The sequence below is a fragment of the Pleurodeles waltl genome, chromosome 10, assembly GCF_031143425.1.
Source record: "Pleurodeles waltl isolate 20211129_DDA chromosome 10, aPleWal1.hap1.20221129, whole genome shotgun sequence".
Lineage (NCBI taxonomy): Eukaryota > Metazoa > Chordata > Amphibia > Caudata > Salamandridae > Pleurodeles > Pleurodeles waltl.
Genome location: NC_090449.1, coordinates 732,577,103 through 732,591,027, shown reverse-complemented (window position 1 = coordinate 732,591,027; position 13,925 = coordinate 732,577,103).

Here is a 13,925-nt window from a genome sequence, read left to right as displayed (position 1 = left end):
TCCTTTTGATTCAGTAGGTGGTGTTTTGGCATGTGCACATTACAATATATTTTGCACATTGTTATTCCTTCTTAAGTATAGTTCTTTCATGCGCGTTCTCATCATATGCCTGCGTAATTCTCCTTATCAGGCAATGTATGGAAGGGCGTGCTGTTCAGCAACATTTACAAAGGTGTGTATTTGCGGGCGTATTTGTTGTATTCCCTGGGACAATATTATCGGACTCCTGAGCTCCGATAATATTACATTGTATGATGGGAAAACCATGACCCACTACCACCAGCTGAACAAAATAATTACAAAAAACTGAAAAACTGAAATCTGTGGTAATGCTGCAGGCCCTGGATGCAGCAACATATCTAATTCAGTCTGGTATTGACACTTATGCCCTGCCCATCCCTGAATGATCGGATATATAGCACGGCGAAGAAATAATACACCCACATATGCAAATATTTACATTTTAATTCAGACACACATACGTTCTTAATAGAAACGCGATACAATTTGGATACACTATAGCTCACCAGGCAGTACTGCATTAGAACTGACGTCTCTGTCAGTTCAGCATATAAATCGTATGGGGCTGAGGGTAACTGAATACCCAGCTCCCCTGTGTAACATGGAGAGCCAGGACTCATGATCTCACAGGTCATTCATAGGTAATTGAATCCATTAAAGCATGCCGTGCAAGAAACAGATCAGCTGCCAAAATCTGAGCTCAGCATGCATAAAAGATCCCTTCGGTGAACCTACCAACACAGTCATGCTCATTAGAGTATCCCTTGACACCAAACATCTTTACAAAGCAGCAATTAATTGGGTTTCCCCTACCTCCTCTTGGTGTAAAAATACGGCAAAATATGTTGGAGAAAAATCGAAAAAGGCGCAGGCCACAGTGAAATGTTAGTAAATGTAGTGGTATGGGTGCAGCAGGTGTTCCTTACAAGAATGATGGTAACAGCAGAACAATAAGTAAACACTATCAACCAATCTATGACCAAAGAGCTTGAAATGTATTTACTTTATGCAACTATAGCAACAACTAGTGTTAATAATGTGACAGTTCATTATCAATTCAAACATCCTGGGGCAGATTTACAAAAATGCACACAACTCTGTGCTGTTTTACATGACAGGGAGAGAGCAGGACAGCACCATATCTAAAAAGAGTTGGTGCTGTTCCTACCTGTTGCTGTCCTGACACCCCTGGAGCATGCCTTGTGTTACACACACAACCTTACCCACAGTGCAGAGATCTGTGTGTTAGGCCTAGTATAGGTATCCTCACAAAATACTATGCCTAGACAAACTTTAATATTTTGGATGTGTGCTGTACAGTGCAGTGCACACACAAAGCAGGAAAGTTTAGAGAAATAAAAGCATTTCTCCAAATTAATGCCAACCTCAAAAAGTCATTACTTTTGCAAAACTCTGTCTACTATTGTTAGTAGATGGAGCCTTGTGTCAAAACTCACAGGTGCTTGCATGGGGAGACCAATGCACCACCAAGATGAGCCCCGTTGATGTAAAGTAATAGAAAGCACCTTTTCTTCCAAGGAACTTTCGAAAGGATATTTTTTTGTGCTGGAAAGTGAATCCCAAATAAACATTTTCCACCTGTTTGCATCACTCTTGTGATGCAACACCAGTGCAAAATATTAGTAAATCTGCCCCTCACGATGGATTTACTGAGATACAGGAGTTGCAGCCCATGGAATCCTATGGGTGTTTGCACAGTCACTAACTGATGTAAGGCATTGGGCAAGCACAAATGAAGTACGCGGTCAACAGAGCAACGATGGAACACTACTATAAAATTAAAATTACTTACAATATTTTAGCATAGAGAGTCATACCCTGATGTGATTAAACCTAAGATACACCTATAGATTTATCTGGAATTTAGCGTAGAATACTGCCTATTGGAGCATTTATTGCAAGGTGGGCAGCTAAAGAAGCTGCTCCTTGGCATATGCACCTGCCAGAGGGGGTGTGAAAGAGTCTTTCACTCATAATCATGTTCTTTTGCACAGCATAGGAAACCCCCTTGAAGACGGATCCTAAGGCAACATACATGCAACAGATTTTCTTTTTGTTTTCCATGCAGGATGGCAACTGTTAGGGATGCAACACTAGGTAAACCTATACATGATCCTTTCAGGTTTTATTTGGAGTCCCAAGAAAGTGCTTACAAAATCAGATTGCAAACACTCTTTTGTGATAAACCATAAGAAACTAGGTGGATATTCTCAACAGACCTGAAGAAACATTCCACTTTTACCCCTCCAGAACCTGCTATGGGCCCAAAGTGGTTATATATCAGCAACGGGTTTTGGAACAGGTTTCTGCCCTTTTTAATGTATTTATTCATTCGTTTTCATTTTTATTTGCATTTAAAATGAGAGGTCAAGGGCATTACCCCACAGATACAAAAAATATAGCAGCAGCCATAAGTATATGTACATTAGGAAAATAAAGATTCTAACTTTAGCTTCGAAGGATTGATCCTCCACACTGATTTTTAAGTACTTATGTCTACAGCTGACAATATTAAATAGCTTTAATTTAATTTTGTGTAAATTATTCATATTTGAGCATGGCATGATTACTGCATGACTTTTAGCTGAACCAATAAATGCATTTGATTTGATTATTGCATTGAGCACATTTGTGTGACATTGGGATGTGCTGTGTGCATTGAAGCATTTCCAGTCATGAATATTAATGAATTGGGCTGCTGAATTGTAGATTAAGAGCATAAGAGCAAAAAGGATCCCACTCTCTTAACACCCCAAATAACTTAAAAAATATACTGCACTGATCTTTTATTACCTTTCACCCTGTGTGCTCGAGTCCCTTTGTTAAGAAATTTCATAACTAGGTGTGATGCTGCAAGAAAAGATAATACACATATGTGTAGAGTTGATCAGTGACAAACAGCAATATGTGAAAATTACAGTGTGAAGACTGAAAATAGGAAGTCTCTCACAGGAGCAATTGCCATAAGCGTGTCAATTCGAATTGCTGACCAGCTTAGCTTGTCATCAGTGGCACTTTCCGAGAAATGCAGGAAAAACCAATCAATCCTGAAATTTGCTGTGAGGTGTCGCTAAAAGCTTATGTCCTCGTACCAGCACAGCAAAGTGCATCCAGTTTGGCTCACAAACTCACCAGGCAGAACATCTGGGGGATCTACCCAAGTCTCCTTTAGGCTTGAGAAAGAGGCAACAGACTAGGGGGAGGATCAAAAGGTACTGGAAGGGCCAGGCATGACCATCAATGGTAGGAATATTCACAGCAGGTCATCAGGAGCAGAGGCCGGGGCCAAATCTTTCAAATTAAGTCAATCTGTATGACTATAAGCTAATCGAACCTGAAGAAATAGTCCTTAATAATGGGCTAAGATTTATTCCAACCCCTGTACATGATGCTATAAAGTTTCATCTGGAGTCCCAAGAGACTGCTCGCTAAATAAGATTGCAAACATTTTTTTGTGATAAACCACAAGAAATTAGGTGGATATTCTCAACTGACCTGAAGAAACAGTCCACTTTTACCCCTCCAGAACCTTCTATTGGACCCAAAGTGGTTGTATTTCAGCAACGGGTTTTGGAACAGGTTTCTGCACTTTTTTATTTGAATTCAAAATGAGAGCTCAAGGGCATTACCCCACAGATACAATAAGTTATAGCAGTAAACATAAGTATATATACATTACAAGTCAGTGCAAATAACAAGAGAAAGAGCAATAACACAAGAAATACAAAAAAAAGTGAGAAAACATATTTAGAAGAATGCAGTGAATGATTCATCTGATATATACAAACAGACACAAACAGGAAGAGAAAACCAGAATCCAGCAGTTCCTGCTGCATTGATAGAATAATACGCAGATTGAGTAGGGATTTTTAGATAGGAGGTTAAAATACGAGTCGATTTATAAGGCCGAAAAGTTCTGGTGCATTTAATGTTAATGATTCATATTATCAATTCACTTAATTACAGATGATCAAATCCTAGCCTCGCGGTTCTGTGACTTCGGCCCCTTGCACAGGAACCGAGACCTCCATTCCGTAACGGTTGGTGTCTCCGGACTTAACCAGTCTGAGGCAATATACAATTGTGCGACAGCCATAGCTACAAATAACAAATACATGAATATGTGACAGAACAACAAGGTCCTAAAAAACTATAGTCTACACCACTACTGCTAAACAACTAAAAAGTCTCTACTGAACAACTACTGTCTAAACAACAATTGTGCCTGAATAACAATTGCCTGAGTAACTAATTTTAAGGTAAGGTTTTCTTTTTGGTTTTTAAACAACTTATATATATATATATATATATTTTCTAAACAACGTACATATATTTAAATATATATATATATAAATATATATATATATATATTTATATATATATATGTATATATACATTCTAAGCAACTAATAAACCATAAAAAAAACAAAAAGAAAAACTTACCTTAAAAGTAGTTGCTCAGGCAATTGTTATTCTGGCACAAATGTTGTTTAGACAGTAGTTGTTTAGTACTTAGTTGTAGAGACGTTTTAGTTGTTTAGCAGTAGTGGTTCAGGCAAGTAGTGGTTTAGACCTCGTTGTTCAGGATGTTTCCCCAAATACACCTTATTTTTGAGAGGACCACTACCCTCCATGACCCCTAATAACATCATCACAAGAGCAATCTGAAACTGTTCTTCTATTATTGAGCTCATAAAATTTCCAGTTTCATGATTGAAGGTGTTTAATGTGTGGCATGAAGCGAACATATTGACAGTGTTCACCTGGTCGGCTCCACACCAGATGCACTTATCATGAGGTCTCCTGTCCCATTTTTATAACTTAGACGGCGTGTAGTACAGATCAAATAATATTTTGAAATGCTGGCTCCTTCACCCATCTGCTAGGAAAACCTTACTCCCAATGTCCAGAGAATCCTGGCGCAAAAGTTTCTCTACCCTGAACCTAGATCACCATTTACTATTTTGAGCCTCTAGATCATCCGGAAGTGTTCTTATTAACAGATTGTACATAACTCCAATTGTACATAACTACGGATTTGACTGTCCGAGAACTGGCTCTTATCCAACCTACATACAAAGAACAAACATTAAGGGTGAACAGGGACACCCCTGCCTTGTACCCCTGGTAATCACTATACAATCAGATTCTTCCCTCATTATCCTCAGTTTTGCTATAGGAGCCTGATACATCCCTGTGACTGATTCAATGAATCCTCGACCAAACACTTTCCATGCTAGGACCACCCACAAAAAGACCCACAAGACCCTGCCAAATGTCTTTTCTGCATCCAGAAGCACTAAACTCATCTGCATCCTCATGGCTTCTGCGATGTCAAGCCAGGCAATTACCCTCCTAACGTCATCCACCGTACCTCACCTAGGTATAAAGCCATGCTGCCCTAGTGACACAAAGGTTGAGATAGCTCTGCCTAATCTATTTTCCAAATCTTTGCATAGACGTTAGCATCCTTATTTATTAAAGAAATTGACCTAAAGGGCCCTGGGGTAAGAGGAGATTAGCCTTTTTTCTTAAACACAACAATATTAGTTGTTTCCCATGAGGGAGGAATCACCCCTGACTATGCATTTAACAAAATAGAAAGTAAATCTTTAGAAAGTACGCTATAAAATACTTTTAAAAACTCCAAGGACAGATTATCCGGCCCTGTAGTTTTTCACGTGGCTAATGAGCTGATTGCTTCCAATATTTTCCTCAGAGGAAATAGGTAGTTCCAATTCTACCTGATCCTCTACACTAAGCCTGCCTTTAACTTCATCAGCGGCACCCAGTATGGCCTCATGTCTATCAACAGGAACATCTGTATTCTTAGTGTACAGATTCTTGTATTAATCTCTAAAAACCCTAATGATATCTGCCAGAAGGACACATTTACGTCCCTGGGGGTCATAAATAGCCTCTATATCTTTCTGTCTGTTTTTGTTGAATGCACAGCACAAGCAAACAACGAGCATTTTCTCCATATTCATAACATTCCAGTCTATGATTAAGGTATTTCGCCGTAACATCCTTACTATAATATTGGGTTATCCCTGCCCTCAAAGCAGCTATTTTCTGATTGACCTTGGTACAATCAAGCTTTCCAATAATTAACTAGGTCTGGCACTCCACTAATAAAGAGAGCTCTTTATATAGCTCCTGGGTCTCAGCCTGCCTTTGTTTTAGTTGAGACAGACTAAAGCTTAGGGTTTCACCCCTCATTCTAGCTTTTAGCGCATCCCACAAAATATGATCCGACACTATGCCGCTGTTGAAACCAAGAAATTCATTAATCCACTTGCACATATGATATACATACGTTTGGTCAAACAGGAGCTGCTTATCGAACGACCAGCCTGCACATAGCTTCCCAAGCCCCGAGTACAACAGCTCCAAAATCAGCAGGTTGCAGTCTGATAATGCTCTGGGATACCTCTCAATTGCTACCCAACTGATAAGAGAGATAGATACAAAAAACGGTCTAGACGAACCAATTTATTGCGTGGTAAGAAAAAAATGTATACCCTGGATCTGGGGCCTTTAACCAATCCCATACATCGATAAGCCCTTAACCATCCGACGCAGTGCCCTGTATAGCAATGACTTCCTGCCAGCATATGTTTCAGAACAGGGGGAGAATCCTCTTTGTTATCATTAGTGTCTAAATGAATATTAAAATCTCCACAGAGAATAATAGAGGTTGGCCAGGAAGAGAGCTCAGTATTCAAATAATCAAAAACTGCCTCCTCATCTAAGTTTGATCCATAGACAGTACATAGCGTAAACCTCCTTTCCCCCACATAAGATTCAATACTAACCAACCTGCCCAAGTTGTCAGCTATGCATCATGTTGCCAAGCACCTAGCTTTATCAGCCAGAACAGCACCCTCCAGAGGTAGAGCAGTGAGGCGTGCAGCCAAGAAGGGATAGCTCTAGATCAGCAAAATATCCTTTCTTACCCCATGGAATATGTGTCTCCTGTACACACACCACATCAACTCTCATTAACCCCTTCGCCCCTCAGGTGCCAGGCCTTTTTTTTTTACTATTTGGGCAGTTCGCACTTAGGCCCTCATAACATTTTGTCCACATAAGCTACGCATGCCAAATTTGCGTACTTTTTTTCCCAACATCCTAGGGATTCTAGAGGTGCCCAGAGTTTGTGGGTTCCCCTGGAGGAGACCAAGAAATGAGCCAAAATACAGCGAAAAGTTAGGTTTTTTTAAAACAAAATTGAAAAAAGGGCTGCAGAAGAAGGCTTGTGTTTTTTCCCCTGAAAATGGCATCAACAAAGGGTTTATGGTGCTAAAATCACCATCTTCCCAGCTTTCAGGAACAGGCAGACTTGAATTAGAAAACCACATTTTCAACACATCTTTGGCATTTTACTGGGACATACCCCATTTTTACTATTTTATTTGATTTCAGCCTCCTTCCAGTTAGTGACTGGAATGAGTGTGAAACCAATGCTGGATCCTGGAAAGCTAAACATTTGTACAAAATAGACACAATTCTGATTTCAGCAAGGGGTCATTTGTGTAAATCGTACAAGGTTTTCCTGCAGAAAATAACAGCTGAATTAAAAAAATATTGAAATTGAGGTGGAAAAAACAGCCATTTTTCGTCATGTTTTACTCTGTAGCTTTTTCCTGCGAAGTCAGATTTTTGAAAGCATTATACTGTTACTCCTGCTGGACTCTTCTGGTTGTGGGGATATATAGGGCTTGTAGGTTCATCAAGAACCCTAGTTACCTAGAGCCAATAAAGGAGCTGCACCTTTTAAGGGGTTTTCAATCTATTCCGGAGAAATAGCAATTCATTTGCTGAAATATAAAGAGTGAAAAATAGGTATCAAGAAAACCTTTGTATTTCCAAAATGGGCACAAGATAAGGTGTTGAGAAGCAGTGGTTATTTGCACATCTCTGAATTCTGGGGTGCCCATAATAGCATGTGAATTACATAGCATTTCTCAAATAGACATCTTTTTTACACACTGTCATACATTTGGAAGGAAAAATTGTAAAGAAAGACAAAGGGCAATAACACTTGTTCTGCTATTCTGTGTTTTATTAAGTCTCCAGATAAAAATGGTACCTCACTTGCATGGGTAGGCCTAATGCCCACGACAGAAAACGCAACATGGACACATTACATTTTTACATTGAAAACTGACGGTTTGTTTTGGAAAGTGCCTATCTGTGGATTTTGATCTCTAGCTCAGCCGGTACCTAGGAAAACCTACCAAATTTGTGCTTTTGTAAAACTAGACACCTAGGGGAATCCAGGATGGGGTGACTTGTAGGACTCTCACCAAGTTCTGTTACTCAGAATCCTCTGCAAACTGCAAAATGGGGCCAAAAAACACTCTTTCCTCACATTTTGGTGACAGAAAATTCTGGAATCTGAGAGGAGCTATAAATTCCCTTCCACCTAGGATTCCCCCAAGTTTCCCGATGAAAATGGTACCCAACTTGTGTGGGTAGGCCTAGTGCCCGTGAAAGGAAATGCCCCAAAACACATTGTGGACACATCACATTTTCCCAAAGAAAACAGAGCTGTTTTTTGCAAAGTGCCTAGCTGTGGATTTTGGCCTCTAGCTCAGCCAGCACCTAGAGAAATCTACCAAATGTGCATTTCTGAAAACTAGACACCTAGGCGAATCCAAGATAGGGCGACTTGTGGGACTATCACCAGGTTCTGTGACCCTGAATCCTTTGCAAACTGCAAAATGGGGCCAAAAAACACTCTTTCCTCACATTACTGTGCTAGAAAGTTCTGGAATCTGAGAGGAGCCACAAATATCCTTCCACCCAGCGTTCCCCCAAATCTCCCAATAAAAATGGTACCTCACTTGTGTGGGTAAGCCTAGGGCCCACGAAAGGAAATGCCCCAAAACACAACGTGGACACATCACATTTTCCCAAAGAAAACAAAGCTGTTTTTTGCAAAGTGCCTAGCTGTGGATTTTGGCCTTTACCTCAGCCGGCACCTAGGGAAACCTACCAAATCTGTGCATTTTTAAAAACTAGACACCTCAGGGAATCCAAGGTGGGGTGACTTGTGGGGCTCTCACCAGGTTCTGCTACCCAGAATCCTTTTCAAACCTCAAACTTTAGCCAAAAAACACTTTTTCCTCACATGTCGTTGACAGAAAGTTCTGGAATCTGAGAGGAGTCACAAATTTTCTTCCACCCAGCATTCCCCCAAGTCTCCTGATCAAAATGGTACCTCACTTTTATGGGTAGGCCTAGTGCTCGCGTCAGGAAATGCCCCAAAACACAACATGGACACATCACATTTTCGCAAAGAAAACAGAGCTGATTTTTGCAAAGTGCCAAGCTGTGGATTTTGGCCTCTAGCTTAGATGGCACCTAGGGAAACCTACCAAACCTGTGCATTTTCGGAAACTAGACACCTAGGGAAATCCAAAGTGGGGTGACTTGTGGGGCTCTCACCAGGTTCTGTTACCCAGAATCCTTTGCAAACATCAAAATGTGGCCCAAAAAGCCCCTTTTCCTCACATTTCGGTGACAGAAAGTTCTGGAACCTGAGAGGAGCCACAAATTTCCTACCACACAGTATTCCCCCAAGTCTCTGTATAAAAATGGTACCTCACTTGTGTGGGTAGGCCTTATGCCCGGAAAGGAAATGCCCCAAAACTCTAAATGGACATATTAAAATGATCAAATACAAAATTACCTTTTTTTGCGGGGATGGCACCTGCGTTTTTGGTCCTGGGGTCAGCAGCCACACAGGGAAACCTACCAAACCCAGACATTTCTGAAAACTAGACACCCGAGGGAGTCCACGGAGGTGTGACTTGCGTGGATCCCCCAGTGTTTTCTTACCCAGAATCCTCAGCAAACCTCAAATTTAGCTAACAAATCAAAATTTTCTCACATTTCTGTGTGGGATCACAGCACTGGGACAAATTTCTACCACAGTTCCCCTCAGTCTCCCAGTGAAAATGATACCTCACGTGTGTAGGTGGGCCAAGTGCCTGTGACACGGAAGAGCCAGAAACATGTCGAAATTAAGGGGGAACCAAAGCTGACCCAAAAGGGCAGTTTCAAAAAAACATTTTTAGGCTGACAAGTGGGGCAGAATTTTTATCGGTATAGATGAGACAATGCTGGGTGGTAGGAATTTTTTGTGGATTCCTGCAGATTACAGAAGGTTCCATCACAAAAATGTGGGAAAAATGTGTGATTTCCAGCAAAGTTGGAGGTTTGCAGGGCATTGTGGGTAAGAAAATGGTGCGGGTGCATGTGAAGCACACCAACCTGAACTCACCCAGATGTTTAGTTTTCAGATGTGTCTAGATCTTGTAGATTTTTCTACCTGGCAGCGTCCCAAAGTCCAAAAAGGGCAGCCCTCACCATTCCAAGTGGGACAATTTTGAGAGTTAGCCAAGTTCTCATTGCCCAAATGTAAAACCAAAACCCAAACTAATCAAATGTCCTCTTGCTTGCCGTGGGATAAGATGTTTTAGTGTGCGGGGGAGAGCTGAAAGTCTGTTACCCCCTTCAGTTGGGGTGGGGGTGTAGCCATGCCCATACTGGTTGGTAGCCACCATTCCACGTTTTTTTTTTTTTAATTCCCTGGCATCTAGTAGGTTTTCTGCCCCCCCAGGGTGTGAATCGGGGGTAATTGCCCCATCTGCCCACCGGTGGACAGAACAACTTTGGTCCCTTTTATTTGGGGTGGGGGTGCTATTTTCTCACTGGCGGGGACATCTTTTTCATGACTGTCTGATAAGGATTGTTTAGGGCTCCTCAGGAGGCATGGTATCGCTTGCCTCAGCTACGATCAGACATAGAAAAAAATGCTCCCCTGCCTCAAGTTCTCCTTGAGCTTCAGTTATAAGATGGTCCTCCCGGGATATCGAATTTTTAGGAATAGTTGCAAGTACGCAGTCAGGGGAGTTCCCTCCCTTAACTAACTCATCCACCCTGCTTGTCCCCTCCTCTGTTTTTGCCACCTCTTCAGTGAAAACTGCCAGCCCAGTACCAAGGCCCGTATTTATACTTTTTTTAGCGCCGCATTTGCGCCGCTTTTTGATGCAAAAACGGCGCAAACTTGCAAAATACCATTGTATTTTGTAGGTTTGCGCCGTTGTTGCGTCAAAAAGCGGCGCAAATGCGGCGCAAAAAAAGTATAAATACGGGCCCAAGTACTTTAGCCCCACCAGGTAGTGAATCAATACTCTGACTAGCCAACACAGATCTATCAGGAAAGCCTAATCTTTTAGGACCTGCCTCCATTTCACTCATACAATAATCAATCAAGGGTTATAAACCTTTAACAAGGTTCATATCATGTTGCAAGCCAGAACTCAGTTATACTGGTGCTCCCTGCTGAGTCTCTCCCAGAGCTGGTCCCAAGTGAACAGGATCCTGCGGCGCGGGGGAATATTATGCACTGGTGTTGGCAGGTCACTATCTCGCTCGGCAGCATCACCCTCATCTTCTCGGACTGACTGCTCACAAGCGGGCTTTTTGAAGAAATCAGCCACCGTTACTGCAGGGTCCACAGGTCCTGCTCTTGCTCCTGTACCTGCTGCAGCCACGCACCTGCTGATGCCTGTGTCCAGGCTGTCCGTCTCCAAATCCCTCTCCGTGGGAACTGCACTACTTCTCCAGGTGCTGGTCTTGGTGACAAGGGTCCTCCCTGCAGTGCCACCTCCGTTAGGCTTTGGGATACACCCTGGTTTGGAAGCCATCCGGGCCATAGCAAGCGTCTGGCTTTCCCGTGACTCCTCAAATCAGTTATGCAGAGAGTGAGAGTTTTCTTTATTTCGCAAGGGAGGCAAATGGCGAGGAGTAGCACAGTTGAACGGATCCTCCCCCTCATTCCCTCCTGGATTCCTATCAGATCTGACCCGTCCTGCTGCAGTTTGTGAATGCGGATGTGGAAGCAGCTTGATTCAGAGGACTGTCTGCAGCCCGGCGACACTGCAGCTCGTGTGATTCTGGTCTGCCTTGTCTCTAAGGTGCTGGAGCGACAGGTTTCTACACTTCAACAATCAACAACCTGAGGTTTTTCAAACACTTCAAGGGATAACAAAATTGGCTACAGAATCGTTGCAAGATAACTAAAGAATCATCATAAGCTAGCTGATAAGGGTGTGGAGTGATTGTTGTCTTGATTCTACACAATTATGAGGCTAAAGTGAATAGGCTCCTGAATGCAAGTGTAGATTCCGTTACAGAAAGACTTCTCCGGAACTGAGAACAATCATCCAACATTTGGTGGATGATGCAACACAAAATCTTGGATGACTACACAGGAAAGAGACTTCCCAATAAACACTAATCCTCATATTCTGGCCTTTTACATAAACCTCAGATCCCTCCCCCGGTAGAGCCATTGATTCCAGAATCATCAGTATTGTAGATGCCATCTTAGTTTGCTGATTTGTTTTCTCAGGTAAAGTTTATTTAATCAACCACCATGTACGAAAAGCCCTTCAGACATCTTGCATCTTTTTGCAAGATCTCGAGTTTGATCATATTAAACAATATCTGGTGATGTTGAATATTGAAACAATTCACATGAATATTCTGCAAGATGCTACACTGAGCTGCAGCCAGGGCTTTAGCAGCACAGGAAAATTTTTTGCCCCATTTTATTGAGCTGGCATTGACCTGAAATGTCTTTAAGATCAAGTATATCTACAGGTTTCCAGAACCTCAATGGGCGCCACCTTTGCCCCGAGTCCAGCTTACATTTATATCACCATGTTTGAGTCAAACTTCATTTACCATGCATCTAACCTTTATCATAACAGCATGGCTCTTTGAAAACAATATATAGATGATGTGCTGTCTCTCAGATCTGGACCATAAGACAAAATGTTATCATGTCTACAGTAGTTAAACAAGCTTGACCCATAACTTAACTTCACATGGAACATTACATGGAAGTCTATGACATATCCTGACCGTCACATTACTGTCAAACACTTCCACCTTATGACAAGAGTTCACCAGAAGCCAACTGACAAGAACTCTTTGCTTCAATATATGTCGTATCATCCAAGAGCCTTGCGGGAAAACTTGCATGTAAATCAATTTATCAGGTACAGGAAGAATTACTCTGAAAAGCAGACATTTGTTAAACAGTCTGCGTCTCTTCAAAGTCAACTTGTGCAGAGAGTCTACCCTATCCAATTAATCAATAAAGCCCAAAAGAGTGCTCTTCATGCACCTGCTACAGGCAGAATCAAGCCTGGTGCCCCACTCTTTGCTTGCTTTTCAATGAGCTTCCAATCTTAGGAATAGGTTATTGCAAACAAGGATTGGAAGTGTCCCTGGTAATACACCAAGGCTCATATTTATACTTTTTTAGCACCGCATTTGCGTAATTTTTTGATGCAAAAGCGGCGCAAATTTACAAAATACTATTGTATTTTGTAAGTTTGCGCTGCTTTTGCGTCAAAAAGGGGCGCAAATGCGGTGCTGAAAAAGTATAAATATGGGCCCAAGTGATCTTCCTACAATCTAGAACCATTATACCTAATGTGATGGTAGCATTTGCAAGCTTACATCACGATCCAGGTAACATCGAGGAATGGACAAAACTGGTTTAAAAACAAAATGAGCAACTGCGATTCGCATTTTGTTATCTACAGACTGGAATGCACTTGTGGGGTGTTCTACAATGGACTAACCACAGGAAAAGTGAAAGTTTGGATGCAGGTACATATCAGTACCTTCAGGACTGGGAGATTGACAACTAAGTTGGTACAACACTTTAACGAAGCACCTCATGGCCTTCTGGATTTCAAATGGACTGTGGTTGAATGTCTACACCAGAGACTTGAGAGAGCAGAGGATGCTCTTACTGATAGGGGGCCTGGTGGATTATTTCTGAGCAGACA